This window comes from Hydractinia symbiolongicarpus, chromosome 6 (genome assembly GCF_029227915.1).
Source record: "Hydractinia symbiolongicarpus strain clone_291-10 chromosome 6, HSymV2.1, whole genome shotgun sequence".
NCBI classification, from domain to species: Eukaryota; Metazoa; Cnidaria; class Hydrozoa; order Anthoathecata; family Hydractiniidae; genus Hydractinia; species Hydractinia symbiolongicarpus.
In genome coordinates, this window is record NC_079880.1 from 28,634,190 (window position 1) to 28,651,928 (window position 17,739).

Below are 17,739 nucleotides of genomic sequence, written 5' to 3' on the forward strand. Positions count from 1 at the left end.
CAAGTCTCATGCGTTTTAGTGGTGAAAAAACAATTTAAAAAATCGTTCGGGAAATGAGTTTACTCCCTGGGTACCTTCTTTGTATACTTTTGACTATACGGCAGAGTCCGGGATTTACGGGAAATCGCGGGTTTTCGTTTGCCGGCGATTAAACTTCTTTTATTCAGCGTCTCATCAAAAATGAAAACATTTTTGTAAACTACAAGTCTCATGCGTTTTAGTGGTGAAAAAATAATTTAAAAAATCGTTCGGGAAATGACTTTACTCCCTGGGTACCTTCTTTGTATACGTTTGACTATACGGGCAGAGTCTGGGATTTACGGGAAGTCGCGGGTTTTCGTTTGCCGGCGATTAAACTTCTTTTATTCAGCGTCTCATCAAAAATGAAAACATTTTTAAAAATTACAAGTCTCATGGGCTTTAGTGGTGAAATAATAATTTAAAAAATCGTTTTGGAAATGAGTTTACTCCCTGGGTACTTTCTTTGTATACTTTTGATTATACGGGCCGAGTCCGGGATTTACGGGAAATCGCAGGTTTTCGTTTGCCGGCTATTAAACTTCTTTTATTCAGCGACTCATCAAAAATGAAAACATTTTTGTAAACTACAAGTCTCGTGCGTTTTAGTGGTGAAAAAATAATTTAAAAAATCGTTTGGGAAATGAGTTTACTTCCTGGGTACTTTCTTTGTATACTTTTGACTATACGGGCTGAGTCCGGGGTTTACATGAAATGGCGGGTTTTCGTTTGCCGGCGATTAAAGTTCTTTTATTCAGCCTCTCATCAAAAATGATAACATTTTTGAAAAATACAAGTCTCATGCGTTTTAGTGGTGAAACGATAATTTAAAAAATCGTTTTGGAAATGAGTTTACTCACAGGGTACTTTCTTTGTATATTTTCGACTATACGGGCCAAGTCCCGGATTTACGGGAAATCGCGGGTTTTCGTTTGCCGGCGATTAAACCACTTTCATTTAGCGTCTCATCAAAAATGAAAACATTTCTGAAAACTACAAGTCTCATGCGTTTTAGTGGTGAAAAAACAATTTAAAAAATCGTTCGGGAAATGAGTTTACTCCCTGGGTACCTTCTTTGTATACTTTTGACTATACGGCAGAGTCCGGGATTTACGGGAAATCGCGGGTTTTCGTTTGCCGGCGATCAAACTTCTTTTATTCAGCGTCTCATCAAAAATGAAAACATTTTTGTAAACTACAAGTCTCATGCGTTTTAGTGGTGAAAAAATAATTTAAAAAATCGTTTGGGAAATGAGTTTACTTCCTGGGTACTTTCTTTGTATACTTTTGACTATACGGGCCGAGTCCGGGGTTTACGGGAAATGGCGGGTTTTCGTTTGCCTGCGATTAAAGTTCTTTTATTCAGCGTCTCTTCAAAAATGATAACATTTTTGAAAACTACAAGTCTCATGCGTTTTAGTGGTGAAATAATAATTTAAAAAATCGTTCGGGAAATGAGTTTACTCCCTGGGTACTTTCTTTGTATACGTTTGATTATACGGGCCGAGTCCGGGATTTACGGGAAATCGCGGGTTTTCGTTTGCCGGCAATTAAACCACTTTCATTTAGCGTCTCATCAAAAATTAAAACATTTCTGAAAACTACAAGTCTCATGCGTTTTAGTGGTGAAAAAACAATTTAAAAAATCGTTCTGGAAATGAGTTTACTCCCTGGGTACCTTCTTTGTATACTTTTGACTATATGGCAGAGTCCGGGATTTACGGGAAATCGCGGGTTTTCGTTTGCCGGCGATTAAACTTCTTTTATTCAGCGTCTCATCAAAAATGAAAACATTTTTGTAAACTACAAGTCTCATGCGTTTTAGTGGTGAAAAAATAATTTAAAAAATCGTTTGGGAAATGAGTTTACTTCCTGGGTACTTTCTTTGTATACTTTTGACTATACGGGCCGAGTCCGGGGTTTACGGGAAATGGCGGGTTTTCGTTTGCCTGCGATTAAAGTTCTTTTATTCTGCGTCTCTTCAAAAATGATAACATTTTTGAAAACTACAAGTCTCATGCGTTTTAATGGTGAAACGATAATTTAAAAAATCGTTTTGGAAATGAGTTTACTCACAGGGTACTTTCTTTGTATATTTTCGACTATACGGGCCAAGCCCGGGCTTTACGGGAAATCGCGGGTTTTCGTTTGCCGGCAATTAAACCACTTTCATTTAGCGTCTCATCAAAAATGAAAACAAATCTGAAAACTACAAGTCTCATGCGTTTTAGTGGTGAAATAATAATTTAAAAAATCGTTCGGGAAATGAGTTTACTCCCTGGGTACTTTCTTTGTATACGTTTGATTATACGGGCCGAGTCCGGGATTTACGGGAAATCGCAGGTTTTCGTTTTCCGGCGATTAAACTTCTTTTATTCAGCGTCTCATCAAAAATGAAAACATTTTTGTAAACTACAAGTCTCATCCGTTTTAGTGGTGAAAAAACAATTTAAAAAATCGTTCGGGAAATGAGTTTACTCCCTGGGTACCTTCATTGTATACTTTTGACTATACGGCAGAGTCCGGGATTTACGGGAAATCGCGGGTTTTCGTTTGCCGGCGATTAAACTTCTTTTAATCAGCGTCTCATCAAAAATGAAAACATTTTTGTAAACTACAAGTCTCATGCGTTTTAGTGGTGAAAAAATAATTTAAGAAATCGTTTGGGAAATGAGTTTACTTCCTGGGTACTTTCTCTGCATACTTTTAACTATACGGGCCGAGTCCGGGGTTTACGGGAAATGGCGGGTTTTTGTTTGCCTGCTATTAAAGTTCTTTTATTCAGCGTCTCATCAAAAATGATAACATTTTTGAAAACTACAAGTCTCATGCGTTTTAGTGGTGAAACGATAATTTAAAAAATCGTTTTGTAAATGAGTTTACTCACAGGGTAATTTCTCTGTATATTTTCGACTATACGGGCCAAGCCCGGGCTTTACGGGAAATCGCGGGTTTTCGTTTGCCGGCAATTAAACCACTTTCATTTAGCGTCTCATCAAAAATGAAAACAAATCTGAAAACTACAAGTCTCATGCGTTTTAGTGGTGAAATAATAATTTAAAAAATCGTTCAGGAAATGAGTTTACTCCCTGGGTACTTTCTTTGTATACGTTTGATTATACGGGCCGAGTCCTGGATTTACGGGAAATCGCAGGTTTTCGTTTGCCGGCGATTAAACTTCTTTTATTCAGCGTCTCATCAAAAATGAAAACATTTTTGTAAACTACAAGTCTCATGCGTTTTAGTGGTGAAAAAACAATTTAAAAAATCTTTCGGGAAATGAGTTTACTCCCTTGGTACTTTCTTTGTATACTTTTGACTATACGGGCCGAGTCCGGGGTTTACGGGAAATGGCGGGTTTTTGTTTGCCTGCGATTAAAGTTCTTTTATTCAGCGTCTCATCAAAAATGATAACATTTATGAAAACTACAAGTCTCATGCGTTTTAGTGGTGAAACGATAATTTAAAAAATCGTTTTGGAAATGAGTTTACTCACAGGGTACTTTCTTTGTATACGTTTGATTATACGGGCCGAGTCCGGGATTTACGGGAAATCGCGGGTTTTCGTTTGCCGGCGATTAAACTTCTTTTATTCAGCGTCTCATCAAAAATGAAAACATTTTTGTAAACTACAAGTCTCATGCGTTTTAGTGGTGAAAAAATAATTTAAAAAATCGTTTGGGAAATGAGTTTACTTCCTGGGTACTTTCTTTGTATACTTTTGACTATACGGGCCGAGTTTGGGGTTTACGGGAAATGGCGGGTTTTCGTTTGCCGGCGATTAAAGTTCTTTTATTCAGCGTCTCATCAAAAATGATAACATTTTTGAAAACTACAAGTCTCATGCGTTTTAGTGGTGAAACGATAATTTAAAAAATCGTTTTGGAAATGAGTTTACTCACAGGGTACTTTCTTTGTATATTTTCGACTATACGGGCCAAGCCCGGGATTTACGGGAAATCGCGGGTTTTCGTTTGCCGGCGATTAAACCACTTTCATTTAGCGTCTCATCAAAAATGAAAACATTTCTGAAAACTACAAGTCTCATGCGTTTTAGTGGTGAAAAAACAATTTAAAAAATCGTTCGGGAAATGAGTTTACTCCCTGGGTACCTTCTTTGTATACTTTTGACTAATTTTCTTTTATATAATGAGTTTACTCCCTGGGTACCTTCTTTGTATACTTTTGACTATATGGCAGAGTCCGGGATTTACGGGAAATCGCGGGTTTTCGTTTGCCGGCGATTAAACTTCTTTTATTCAGCGTCTCATCAAAAATGAAAACATTTTTGTAAACTACAAGTCTCATGCGTTTTAGTGGTGAAAAAATAATTTAAAAAATCGTTTGGGAAATGAGTTTACTTCCTGGGTACTTTCTTTGTATACTTTTGACTATACGGGCCGAGTCCGGGGTTTACGGGAAATGGCGGGTTTTCGTTTGCCTGCGATTAAAGTTCTTTTATTCTGCGTCTCTTCAAAAATGATAACATTTTTGAAAACTACAAGTCTCATGCGTTTTAGTGGTGAAACGATAATTTAAAAAATCGTTTTGGAAATGAGTTTACTCACAGGGTACTTTCTTTGTATATTTTCGACTATACGGGCCAAGCCCGGGCTTTACGGGAAATCGCGGGTTTTCGTTTGCCGGCAATTAAACCACTTTCATTTAGCGTCTCATCAAAAATGAAAACAAATCTGAAAACTACAAGTCTCATGCGTTTTAGTGGTGAAATAATAATTTAAAAAATCGTTCGGGAAATGAGTTTACTCCCTGGGTACTTTCTTTGTATACGTTTGATTATACGGGCCGAGTCCGGGATTTACGGGAAATCGCAGGTTTTCGTTTTCCGGCGATTAAACTTCTTTTATTCAGCGTCTCATCAAAAATGAAAACATTTTTGTAAACTACAAGTCTCATCCGTTTTAGTGGTGAAAAAACAATTTAAAAAATCGTTCGGGAAATGAGTTTACTCCCTGGGTACCTTCATTGTATACTTTTGACTATACGGCAGAGTCCGGGATTTACGGGAAATCGCGGGTTTTCGTTTGCCGGCGATTAAACTTCTTTTAATCAGCGTCTCATCAAAAATGAAAACATTTTTGTAAACTACAAGTCTCATGCGTTTTAGTGGTGAAAAAATAATTTAAGAAATCGTTTGGGAAATGAGTTTACTTCCTGGGTACTTTCTCTGCATACTTTTAACTATACGGGCCGAGTCCGGGGTTTACGGGAAATGGCGGGTTTTTGTTTGCCTGCTATTAAAGTTCTTTTATTCAGCGTCTCATCAAAAATGATAACATTTTTGAAAACTACAAGTCTCATGCGTTTTAGTGGTGAAACGATAATTTAAAAAATCGTTTTGTAAATGAGTTTACTCACAGGGTAATTTCTCTGTATATTTTCGACTATACGGGCCAAGCCCGGGCTTTACGGGAAATCGCGGGTTTTCGTTTGCCGGCAATTAAACCACTTTCATTTAGCGTCTCATCAAAAATGAAAACAAATCTGAAAACTACAAGTCTCATGCGTTTTAGTGGTGAAATAATAATTTAAAAAATCGTTCAGGAAATGAGTTTACTCCCTGGGTACTTTCTTTGTATACGTTTGATTATACGGGCCGAGTCCGGGATTTACGGGAAATCGCAGGTTTTCGTTTGCCGGCGATTAAACTTCTTTTATTCAGCGTCTCATCAAAAATGAAAACATTTTTGTAAACTACAAGTCTCATGCGTTTTAGTGGTGAAAAAACAATTTAAAAAATCTTTCGGGAAATGAGTTTACTCCCTTGGTACTTTCTTTGTATACTTTTGACTATACGGGCCGAGTCCGGGGTTTACGGGAAATGGCGGGTTTTTGTTTGCCTGCGATTAAAGTTCTTTTATTCAGCGTCTCATCAAAAATGATAACATTTATGAAAACTACAAGTCTCATGCGTTTTAGTGGTGAAACGATAATTTAAAAAATCGTTTTGGAAATGAGTTTACTCACAGGGTACTTTCTTTGTATACGTTTGATTATACGGGCCGAGTCCGGGATTTACGGGAAATCGCGGGTTTTCGTTTGCCGGCGATTAAACTTCTTTTATTCAGCGTCTCATCAAAAATGAAAACATTTTTGTAAACTACAAGTCTCATGCGTTTTAGTGGTGAAAAAATAATTTAAAAAATCGTTTGGGAAATGAGTTTACTTCCTGGGTACTTTCTTTGTATACTTTTGACTATACGGGCCGAGTTTGGGGTTTACGGGAAATGGCGGGTTTTCGTTTGCCGGCGATTAAAGTTCTTTTATTCAGCGTCTCATCAAAAATGATAACATTTTTGAAAACTACAAGTCTCATGCGTTTTAGTGGTGAAACGATAATTTAAAAAATCGTTTTGGAAATGAGTTTACTCACAGGGTACTTTCTTTGTATATTTTCGACTATACGGGCCAAGCCCGGGATTTACGGGAAATCGCGGGTTTTCGTTTGCCGGCGATTAAACCACTTTCATTTAGCGTCTCATCAAAAATGAAAACATTTCTGAAAACTACAAGTCTCATGCGTTTTAGTGGTGAAAAAACAATTTAAAAAATCGTTCGGGAAATGAGTTTACTCCCTGGGTACCTTCTTTGTATACTTTTGACTATACGGCAGAGTCCGGGATTTACGGGAAATCGCGGGTTTTCGTTTGCCGGCGATTAAAGTTCTTTTATTCAGCGTCTCATCAAAAGTGATAACATTTTTGAAAACTACAAGTCTCATGCGTTTTAGTGGTGAAACGATAATTTAAAAAATCGTTTTGGAAATGAGTTTACTCACAGGGTACTTTCTTTGTATATTTTCGACTATACGGGCCAAGCCCGGGATTTACGGGAAATCGCGGGTTTTCGTTTGCCGGCGATTAAACCACTTTCATTTAGCGTCTCATCAAAAATGAAAACATTTCTGAAAACTACAAGTCTCATGCGTTTTAGTGGTGAAAAAACAATTTAAAAAATCGTTCGGGAAATGAGTTTACTCCCTGGGTACCTTCCTTGTATACTTTTGACTATACGGCAGAGTCCGGGATTTACGGGAAATGGCGGGTTTTCGTGTGCCGGCGATTAAAGTTCTTTTATTCAGCGTCTCATCAAAAGTGATAACATTTTTGAAAACTACAAGTCTCATGCGTTTTAGTGGTGAAACGATAATTTAAAAAATCGTTTTGGAAATGAGTTTACTCACAGGGTACTTTCTTTGTATATTTTCGACTATACGGGCCAAGCCCGGGATTTACGGGAAATCGCGGGTTTTCGTTTGCCGGCGAATAAACCACTTTCAATTAGCGTCTCATCAAAAATGAAAACATTTTTGAAAACTACAAGTCTCATGCGTTTTAGTGGTGAAAAAACAATTTAAAAAATCGTTCGGGAAATGAGTTTACTCCCTGGGTACCTTCTTTGTATACTTTTGACTATACGGGCCGAGTCCGGGATTTACGGGAAATCGCGGGTTTTTTTTTGCCGGCGATTAAACTTCTTTTAATCAGCGTCTCATCAAAAATGAAAACATTTTTGTAAACTACAAGTCTCATGCGTTTTAGTGGTGAAAAAATAACTTAAAAAATCGTTTGGGAAATGAGTTTACTTCCTGGGTACTTTCTTTGTATACTTTTGACTATACGGGCCGAGTCCGGGGTTTACGGGAAATGGCGGGTTTTCGTTTGCCGGCGATTAAAGTTCTTTTATTCAGCGTCTCATCAAAAATGATAACATTTTTGAAAACTACAAGTCTCATGCGTTTTAGTGGTGAAACGATAATTTAAAAAATCGTTTTGGAAATGAGTTTACTCACAGGGTACTTTCTTTGTATATTTTCGACTATACGGGCCAAGCCCGGGATTTACGGGAAATCGCGGGTTTTCGTTTGCCGGCGATTAAACCACTTTCATTTATCGTCTCATCAAAAATGAAAACATTTCTGAAAACTACAAGTCTCATGCGTTTTAGTGGTGAAAAAACAATTTAAAAAATCGTTCGGGAAATGAGTTTACTCCCTGGGTACCTTCTTTGTATACTTTTGACTATATGGCAGAGTCCGGGATTTACGGGAAATCGCGGGTTTTCGTTTGCCGGCGATTAAAGTTCTTTTATTCAGCGTCTCATCAAAAGTGATAACATTTTTGAAAACTACAAGTCTCATGCGTTTTAGTGGTGAAACGATAATTTAAAAAATCGTTTTGGAAATGAGTTTACTCACAGGGTACTTTCTTTGTATATTTTCGACTATACGGGCCAAGCCCGGGATTTACGGGAAATCGCGGGTTTTCGTTTGCCGGCGATTAAACCACTTTCATTTAGCGTCTCATCAAAAATGAAAACATTTCTGAAAACTACAAGTCTCATGCGTTTTAGTGGTGAAAAAACAATTTAAAAAATCGTTCGGGAAATGAGTTTACTCCCTGGGTACCTTCCTGGTATACTTTTGACTATACGGCAGAGTCCGGGATTTACGGGAAATCGCGGGTTTTCGTTTGCCGGCGATTAAACTTCTTTTATTCAGCGTCTCATCAAAAATGAAAACATTTCTGAAAACTACAAGTCTCATGCGTTTTAGTGGTGAAAAAATAATTTAAAAAATCGTTCGGGAAATGAGTTTTCTCCCTGGGTACCTTCTTTGTATACTTTTGACTATACGGGAAGAGTCTGGGATTTACGGGAAGTCGCGGGTTTTCGTTTGCCGGCGATTAAACTTCTTTTATTCAGCGTCTCATCAAAAATGAAAACATTTTTAAAAACTACAAGACTCATGCGTTTTAGTGGTGAAAAAATAACTTAAAAAATCGTTTGGGAAATGAGTTTACTTCCTGGGTACTTTCTTTGTATACTTTTGACTATACGGGCCGAGTCCGGGGTTTACGGGAAATGGCGGGTTTTCGTTTGCCGGCGATTAAAGTTCTTTTATTCAGCGTCTCATCAAAAATGATAACATTTTTGAAAACTACAAGTCTCATGCGTTTTAGTGGTGAAACGATAATTTAAAAAATCGTTTTGGAAATGAGTTTACTCACAGGGTACTTTCTTTGTATACTTTTGACTATACGGCAGAGTCCGGGATTTACGGGAAATCGCGGGTTTTCGTTTGCCGGCGATTAAAGTTCTTTTATTCAGCGTCTCATCAAAAGTGATAACATTTTTGAAAACTACAAGTCTCATGCGTTTTAGTGGTGAAACGATAATTTAAAAAATCGTTTTGGAAATGAGTTTACTCACAGGGTACTTTCTTTGTATGTTTTCGACTATACGGGCCAAGCCCGGGATTTACGGGAAATCGCGGGTTTTCGTTTGCCGGCGATTAAACCACTTTCATTTAGCGTCTCATCAAAAATGAAAACATTTCTGAAAACTACAAGTCTCATGCGTTTTAGTGGTGAAAAAACAATTTAAAAAATCGTTCGGGAAATGAGTTTACTCCCTGCGTACCTTCCTTGTATACTTTTGACTATACGGCAGAGTCCGGGATTTACGGGAAATCGCGGGTTTTCGTTTGCCGGCGATTAAACTTCTTTTATTCAGCTTCTCATCAAAAATGAAAACATTTCTGAAAACTACAAGTCTCATGCGTTTTAGTGGTGAAAAAATAATTTAAAAAATCGTTCGGGAAGTGAGTTTACTCCCTGGGTACCTTCTTTGTATACTTTTGACTATACGGGCCGAGTCCGGGATTTACGGGAAATCGCGGGTTTTCTTTTGCCGGCGATTAAACTTCTTTTAATCAGCGTCTCCTCAAAAATGAAAAAATTTTTAAAAACTACAAGACTCATGGGCTTTAGTGGTGAAATAATAATTTAAAAAAACGTTCAGGAAATGAGTTTACTCCCTGGGTACTTTCTTTGTATACTTTTGACTATACGGGCCGAGTCCGGGATTTACGGGAAATCGCGGGTTTTCGTTTGCCGGCGATTAAACCACTTTCGTTAAGCGTCTCATCAAAAATGAAAACATTTCTGAAAACTACAAGTCTCATGCGTTTTAGTGGTGAAAAAATAATTTAAAAAATCGTTCGGGAAATGACTTTACTCCCTGGGTACCTTCTTTGTATACGTTTGACTATACGGGCAGAGTCTGGGATTTACGGGAAGTCGCGGGTTTTCGTTTGCCGGCGATTAAACTTCTTTTATTCAGCGTCTCATCAAAAATGAAAACATTTCTGAAAACTACAAGTCTCATGCGTTTTAGTGGTGAAAAAATAATTTAAAAAATCGTTCGGGAAATGAGTTTTCTCCCTGGGTACCTTCTTTGTATACTTTTGACTATACGGGAAGAGTCTGGGATTTACGGGAAGTCGCGGGTTTTCGTTTGCCGGCGATTAAACTTCTTTTATTCAGCGTCTCATCAAAAATGAAAACATTTTTAAAAACTACAAGACTCATGCGTTTTAGTGGTGAAAAAATAACTTAAAAAATCGTTTGGGAAATGAGTTTACTTCCTGGGTACTTTCTTTGTATACTTTTGACTATACGGGCCGAGTCCGGGGTTTACGGGAAATGGCGGGTTTTCGTTTGCCGGCGATTAAAGTTCTTTTATTCAGCGTCTCATCAAAAATGATAACATTTTTGAAAACTACAAGTCTCATGCGTTTTAGTGGTGAAACGATAATTTAAAAAATCGTTTTGGAAATGAGTTTACTCACAGGGTACTTTCTTTGTATACTTTTGACTATACGGCAGAGTCCGGGATTTACGGGAAATCGCGGGTTTTCGTTTGCCGGCGATTAAACCACTTTCGTTAAGCGTCTCATCAAAAATGAAAACATTTCTGAAAACTACAAGTCTCATGCGTTTTAGTGGTGAAAAAATAATTTAAAAAATCGTTCGGGAAATGACTTTACTCCCTGGGTACCTTCTTTGTATACGTTTGACTATACGGGCAGAGTCTGGGATTTACGGGAAGTCGCGGGTTTTCGTTTGCCGGCGATTAAACTTCTTTTATTCAGCGTCTCATCAAAAATGAAAACATTTCTGAAAACTACAAGTCTCATGCGTTTTAGTGGTGAAAAAATAATTTAAAAAATCGTTCGGGAAATGAGTTTTCTCCCTGGGTACCTTCTTTGTATACTTTTGACTATACGGGAAGAGTCTGGGATTTACGGGAAGTCGCGGGTTTTCGTTTGCCGGCGATTAAACTTCTTTTATTCAGCGTCTCATCAAAAATGAAAACATTTTTAAAAACTACAAGACTCATGCGTTTTAGTGGTGAAAAAATAACTTAAAAAATCGTTTGGGAAATGAGTTTACTTCCTGGGTACTTTCTTTGTATACTTTTGACTATACGGGCCGAGTCCGGGGTTTACGGGAAATGGCGGGTTTTCGTTTGCCGGCGATTAAAGTTCTTTTATTCAGCGTCTCATCAAAAATGATAACATTTTTGAAAACTACAAGTCTCATGCGTTTTAGTGGTGAAACGATAATTTAAAAAATCGTTTTGGAAATGAGTTTACTCACAGGGTACTTTCTTTGTATACTTTTGACTATACGGCAGAGTCCGGGATTTACGGGAAATCGCGGGTTTTCGTTTGCCGGCGATTAAAGTTCTTTTATTCAGCGTCTCATCAAAAGTGATAACATTTTTGAAAACTACAAGTCTCATGCGTTTTAGTGGTGAAACGATAATTTAAAAAATCGTTTTGGAAATGAGTTTACTCACAGGGTACTTTCTTTGTATGTTTTCGACTATACGGGCCAAGCCCGGGATTTACGGGAAATCGCGGGTTTTCGTTTGCCGGCGATTAAACCACTTTCATTTAGCGTCTCATCAAAAATGAAAACATTTCTGAAAACTACAAGTCTCATGCGTTTTAGTGGTGAAAAAACAATTTAAAAAATCGTTCGGGAAATGAGTTTACTCCCTGGGTACCTTCCTTGTATACTTTTGACTATACGGCAGAGTCCGGGATTTACGGGAAATCACGGGTTTTCGTTTGCCGGCGATTAAACTTCTTTTATTCAGCTTCTCATCAAAAATGAAAACATTTCTGAAAACTACAAGTCTCATGCGTTTTAGTGGTGAAAAAATAATTTAAAAAATCGTTCGGGAAGTGAGTTTACTCCCTGGGTACCTTCTTTGTATACTTTTGACTATACGGGCCGAGTCCGGGATTTACGGGAAATCGCGGGTTTTCTTTTGCCGGCGATTAAACTTCTTTTAATCAGCGTCTCCTCAAAAATGAAAAAATTTTTAAAAACTACAAGACTCATGGGCTTTAGTGGTGAAATAATAATTTAAAAAAACGTTCAGAAAATGAGTTTACTCCCTGGGTACTTTCTTTGTATACTTTTGACTATACGGGCCGAGTCCGGGATTTACGGGAAATCGCGGGTTTTCGTTTGCCGGCGATTAAACCACTTTCGTTAAGCGTCTCATCAAAAATGAAAACATTTCTGAAAACTACAAGTCTCATGCGTTTTAGTGGTGAAAAAATAATTTAAAAAATCGTTCGGGAAATGACTTTACTCCCTGGGTACCTTCTTTGTATACGTTTGACTATACGGGCAGAGTCTGGGATTTACGGGAAGTCGCGGGTTTTCGTTTGCCGGCGATTAAACTTCTTTTATTCAGCGTCTCATCAAAAATGAAAACATTTTTAAAAATTACAAGTCTCATGGGTTTTAGTGGTGAAATAATAATTTAAAAAATCGTTCGGGAAATGAGTTTACTCCCTGGGTACTTTCTTTGTATACTTTTGATTATACGGGCCGAGTCCGGGATTTACGGGAAATCGCAGGTTTTCGTTTGCCGGCGATTAAACTTCTTTTATTCAGCGACTCATCAAAAATGAAAACATTTTTGTAAACTACAAGTCTCGTGCGTTTTAGTGGTGAAAAAATAATTTAAAGAATCGTTTGGGAAATGAGTTTACTTCCTGGGTACTTTCTTTGTATACTTTTGACTATACGGGCCGAGTCCGGGGTTTACGGGAAATGGCGGGTTTTCGTTTGCCGGCGATTAAAGTTCTTTTCTTCAGCCTCTCATCAAAAATGATAACATTTTTGAAAAATACAAGTCTCATGCGTTTTAGTGGTGAAACGATAATTTAAAAAATCGTTTTGGAAATGAGTTTACTCAAAGGGTACTTTCTTTGTATATTTTCGACTATACGGGCCAAGTCCCGGATTTACGGGAAATCGCGGGTTTTCGTTTGCCGGCGATTAAACCACTTTCATTTAGCGTCTCATCAAAAATGAAAACATTTCTGAAATCTACAAGTCTCATGCGTTTTAGTGGTGAAAAAACAATTTAAAAAATCGTTCGGGAAATGTGTTTACTCCCTGGGTACCTTCTTTGTATACTTTTGACTATACGGCAGAGTCCGGGATTTACGGGAAATCGCGGGTTTTCGTTTGCCGGCGATTAAACTTCTTTTATTCAGCGTCTCATCAAAAATGAAAACATTTTTAAAAATTACAAGTCTCATGGGCTTTAGTGGTGAAATAATAATTTAAAAAATCGTTCGGGAAATGAGTTTACTCCCTGGGTACTTTCTTTGTATACTTTTGATTATACGGGCCGAGTCCGGGGTTTACGGGAAATGGCGGGTTTTCGTTTGCCGGCGATTAAAGTTCTTTTATTCAGCCTCTCATCAAAAATGATAACATTTTTGAAAAATACAAGTCTCATGCGTTTTAGTGGTGAAACGATAATTTAAAAAATCGTTTTGGAAATGAGTTTACTCACAGGGTACCTTCTTTGTATACTTTTGACTATACGGGCCGAGTCCGGGATTTACGGGAAATCGCGGGTTTTCTTTTGCCGGCGATTAAACTTCTTTTAATCAGCGTCTAATCAAAAATAAAAACATTTTTGTAAACTACAAGTCTCATGCGTTTTAGTGGTGAAAAAAGAACTTAAAAAATTGTTTGGGAAATGAGTTTACTTCCTGGGTACTTTCTTTGTATACTTTTGACTATACGGGCCGAGTCCGGGGTTTACGGGAAATGGCGGGTTTTCGTTTGCCGGCGATTAAAGTTCTTTTATTCAGCGTCTCATCAAAAATGATAACATTTTTGAAAACTACAAGTCTCATGCGTTTTAGTGGTGAAACGATAATTTAAAAAATCGTTTTTGAAATGAGTTTACTCACAGGGTACTTTCTTTGTATATTTTCGACTATACGGGCCAAGCCCGGGATTTACGGGAAATCGCGGGTTTTCGTTTGCCGGCGATTAAACCACTTTCATTTAGCGTCTCATCAAAAATGAAAACATTTCTGAAAACTACAAGTCTCATGCGTTTTAGTGGTGAAAAAACAATTTAAAAAATCGTTCGGGAAATGAGTTTACTCCCTGGGTACCTTCCTTGTATACTTTTGACTATACGGCAGAGTCCGGGATTTACGGGAAATGGCGGGTTTTCGTGTGCCGGCGATTAAAGTTCTTTTATTCAGCGTCTCATCAAAAGTGATAACATTTTTGAAAACTACAAGTCTCATGCGTTTTAGTGGTGAAACGATAATTTAAAAAATCGTTTTGGAAATGAGTTTACTCACAGGGTACTTTCTTTGTATATTTTCGACTATACGGGCCAAGCCCGGGATTTACGGGAAATCGCGGGTTTTCGTTTGGCGGCGAATAAACCACTTTCATTTAGCGTCTCATCAAAAATGAAAACATTTTTGAAAACTACAAGTCTCATGCGTTTTAGTGGTGAAAAAACAATTTAAAAAATCGTTCGGGAAATGCGTTTACTCCCTGGGTACCTTCTTTGTATACTTTTGACTATACGGGCCGAGTCCGGGATTTACGGGAAATCGCGGGGTTTTTTTTGCCGGCGATTAAACTTCTTTTAATCAGCGTCTCATCAAAAATGAAAACATTTTTGTAAACTACAAGTCTCATGCGTTTTAGTGGTGAAAAAATAACTTAAAAAATCGTTTGGGAAATGAGTTTACTTCCTGGGTACTTTCTTTGTATACTTTTGACTATACGGGCCGAGTCCGGGGTTTACGGGAAATGGCGGGTTTTCGTTTGCCGGCGATTAAAGTTCTTTTATTCAGCGTCTCATCAAAAATGATAACATTTTTGAAAACTACAAGTCTCATGCGTTTTAGTGGTGAAACGATAATTTAAAAAATCGTTTTGGAAATGAGTTTACTCACAGGGTACTTTCTTTGTATATTTTCGACTATACGGGCCAAGCCCGGGATTTACGGGAAATCGCGGGTTTTCGTTTGCCGGCGATTAAACCACTTTCATTTATCGTCTCATCAAAAATGAAAACATTTCTGAAAACTACAAGTCTCATGCGTTTTAGTGGTGAAAAAACAATTTAAAAAATCGTTCGGGAAATGAGTTTACTCCCTGGGTACCTTCTTTGTATACTTTTGACTATATGGCAGAGTCCGGGATTTACGGGAAATCGCGGGTTTTCGTTTGCCGGCGATTAAAGTTCTTTTATTCAGCGTCTCATCAAAAGTGATAACATTTTTGAAAACTACAAGTCTCATGCGTTTTAGTGGTGAAACGATAATTTAAAAAATCGTTTTGGAAATGAGTTTACTCACAGGGTACTTTCTTTGTATATTTTCGACTATACGGGCCAAGCCCGGGATTTACGGGAAATCGCGGGTTTTCGTTTGCCGGCGATTAAACCACTTTCATTTAGCGTCTCATCAAAAATGAAAACATTTCTGAAAACTACAAGTCTCATGCGTTTTAGTGGTGAAAAAACAATTTAAAAAATCGTTCGGGAAATGAGTTTACTCCCTGGGTACCTTCCTGGTATACTTTTGACTATACGGCAGAGTCCGGGATTTACGGGAAATCGCGGGTTTTCGTTTGCCGGCGATTAAACTTCTTTTATTCAGCGTCTCATCAAAAATGAAAACATTTCTGAAAACTACAAGTCTCATGCGTTTTAGTGGTGAAAAAATAATTTAAAAAATCGTTCGGGAAATGAGTTTTCTCCCTGGGTACCTTCTTTGTATACTTTTGACTATACGGGAAGAGTCTGGGATTTACGGGAAGTCGCGGGTTTTCGTTTGCCGGCGATTAAACTTCTTTTATTCAGCGTCTCATCAAAAATGAAAACATTTTTAAAAACTACAAGACTCATGCGTTTTAGTGGTGAAAAAATAACTTAAAAAATCGTTTGGGAAATGAGTTTACTTCCTGGGTACTTTCTTTGTATACTTTTGACTATACGGGCCGAGTCCGGGGTTTACGGGAAATGGCGGGTTTTCGTTTGCCGGCGATTAAAGTTCTTTTATTCAGCGTCTCATCAAAAATGATAACATTTTTGAAAACTAAAAGTCTCATGCGTTTTAGTGGTGAAACGATAATTTAAAAAATCGTTTTGGAAATGAGTTTACTCACAGGGTACTTTCTTTGTATACTTTTGACTATACGGCAGAGTCCGGGATTTACGGGAAATCGCGGGTTTTCGTTTGCCGGCGATTAAAATACTTTTATTCAGCGTCTCATCAAAAGTGATAACATTTTTGAAAACTACAAGTCTCATGCGTTTTAGTGGTGAAACGATAATTTAAAAAATCGTTTTGGAAATGAGTTTACTCACAGGGTACTTTCTTTGTATGTTTTCGACTATACGGGCCAAGCCCGGGATTTACGGGAAATCGCGGGTTTTCGTTTGCCGGCGATTAAACCACTTTCATTTAGCGTCTCATCAAAAATGAAAACATTTCTGAAAACTACAAGTCTCATGCGTTTTAGTGGTGAAAAAACAATTTAAAAAATCGTTCGGGAAATGAGTTTACTCCCTGGGTACCTTCCTTGTATACTTTTGACTATACGGCAGAGTCCGGGATTTACGGGAAATCGCGGGTTTTCGTTTGCCGGCGATTAAACTTCTTTTATTCAACTTCTCATCAAAAATGAAAACATTTCTGAAAACTACAAGTCTCATGCGTTTTAGTGGTGAAAAAATAATTTAAAAAATCGTTCGGGAAGTGAGTTTACTCCCTGGGTACCTTCTTTGTATACTTTTCACTATACGGGCCGAGTCCGGGATTTACGGGAAATCGCGGGTTTTCTTTTGCCGGCGATTAAACTTCTTTTAATCAGCGTCTCCTCAAAAATGAAAAAATTTTTAAAAACTACAAGACTCATGGGCTTTAGTGGTGAAATAATAATTTAAAAAAACGTTCAGGAAATGAGTTTACTCCCTGGGTACTTTCTTTGTATACTTTTGACTATACGGGCCGAGTCCGGGATTTACGGGAAATCGCGGGTTTTCGTTTGCCGGCGATTAAACCACTTTTGTTAAGCGTCTCATCAAAAATGAAAACATTTCTGAAAACTACAAGTCTCATGCGTTTTAGTGGTGAAAAAATAATTTAAAAAATCGTTCGGGAAATGACTTTACTCCCTGGGTACCTTCTTTGTATACGTTTGACTATACGGGCAGAGTCTGGGATTTACGGGAAGTCGCGGGTTTTCGTTTGCCGGCGATTAAACTTCTTTTATTCAGCGTCTCATCAAAAATGAAAACATTTTTAAAAATTACAAGTCTCATGGGTTTTAGTGGTGAAATAATAATTTAAAAAATCGTTCGGGAAATGAGTTTACTCCCTGGGTACTTTCTTTGTATACTTTTGATTATACGGGCCGAGTCCGGGATTTACGGGAAATCGCAGGTTTTCGTTTGCCGGCGATTAAACTTCTTTTATTCAGCGACTCATCAAAAATGAAAACATTTTTGTAAACTACAAGTCTCGTGCGTTTTAGTGGTGAAAAAATAATTTAAAGA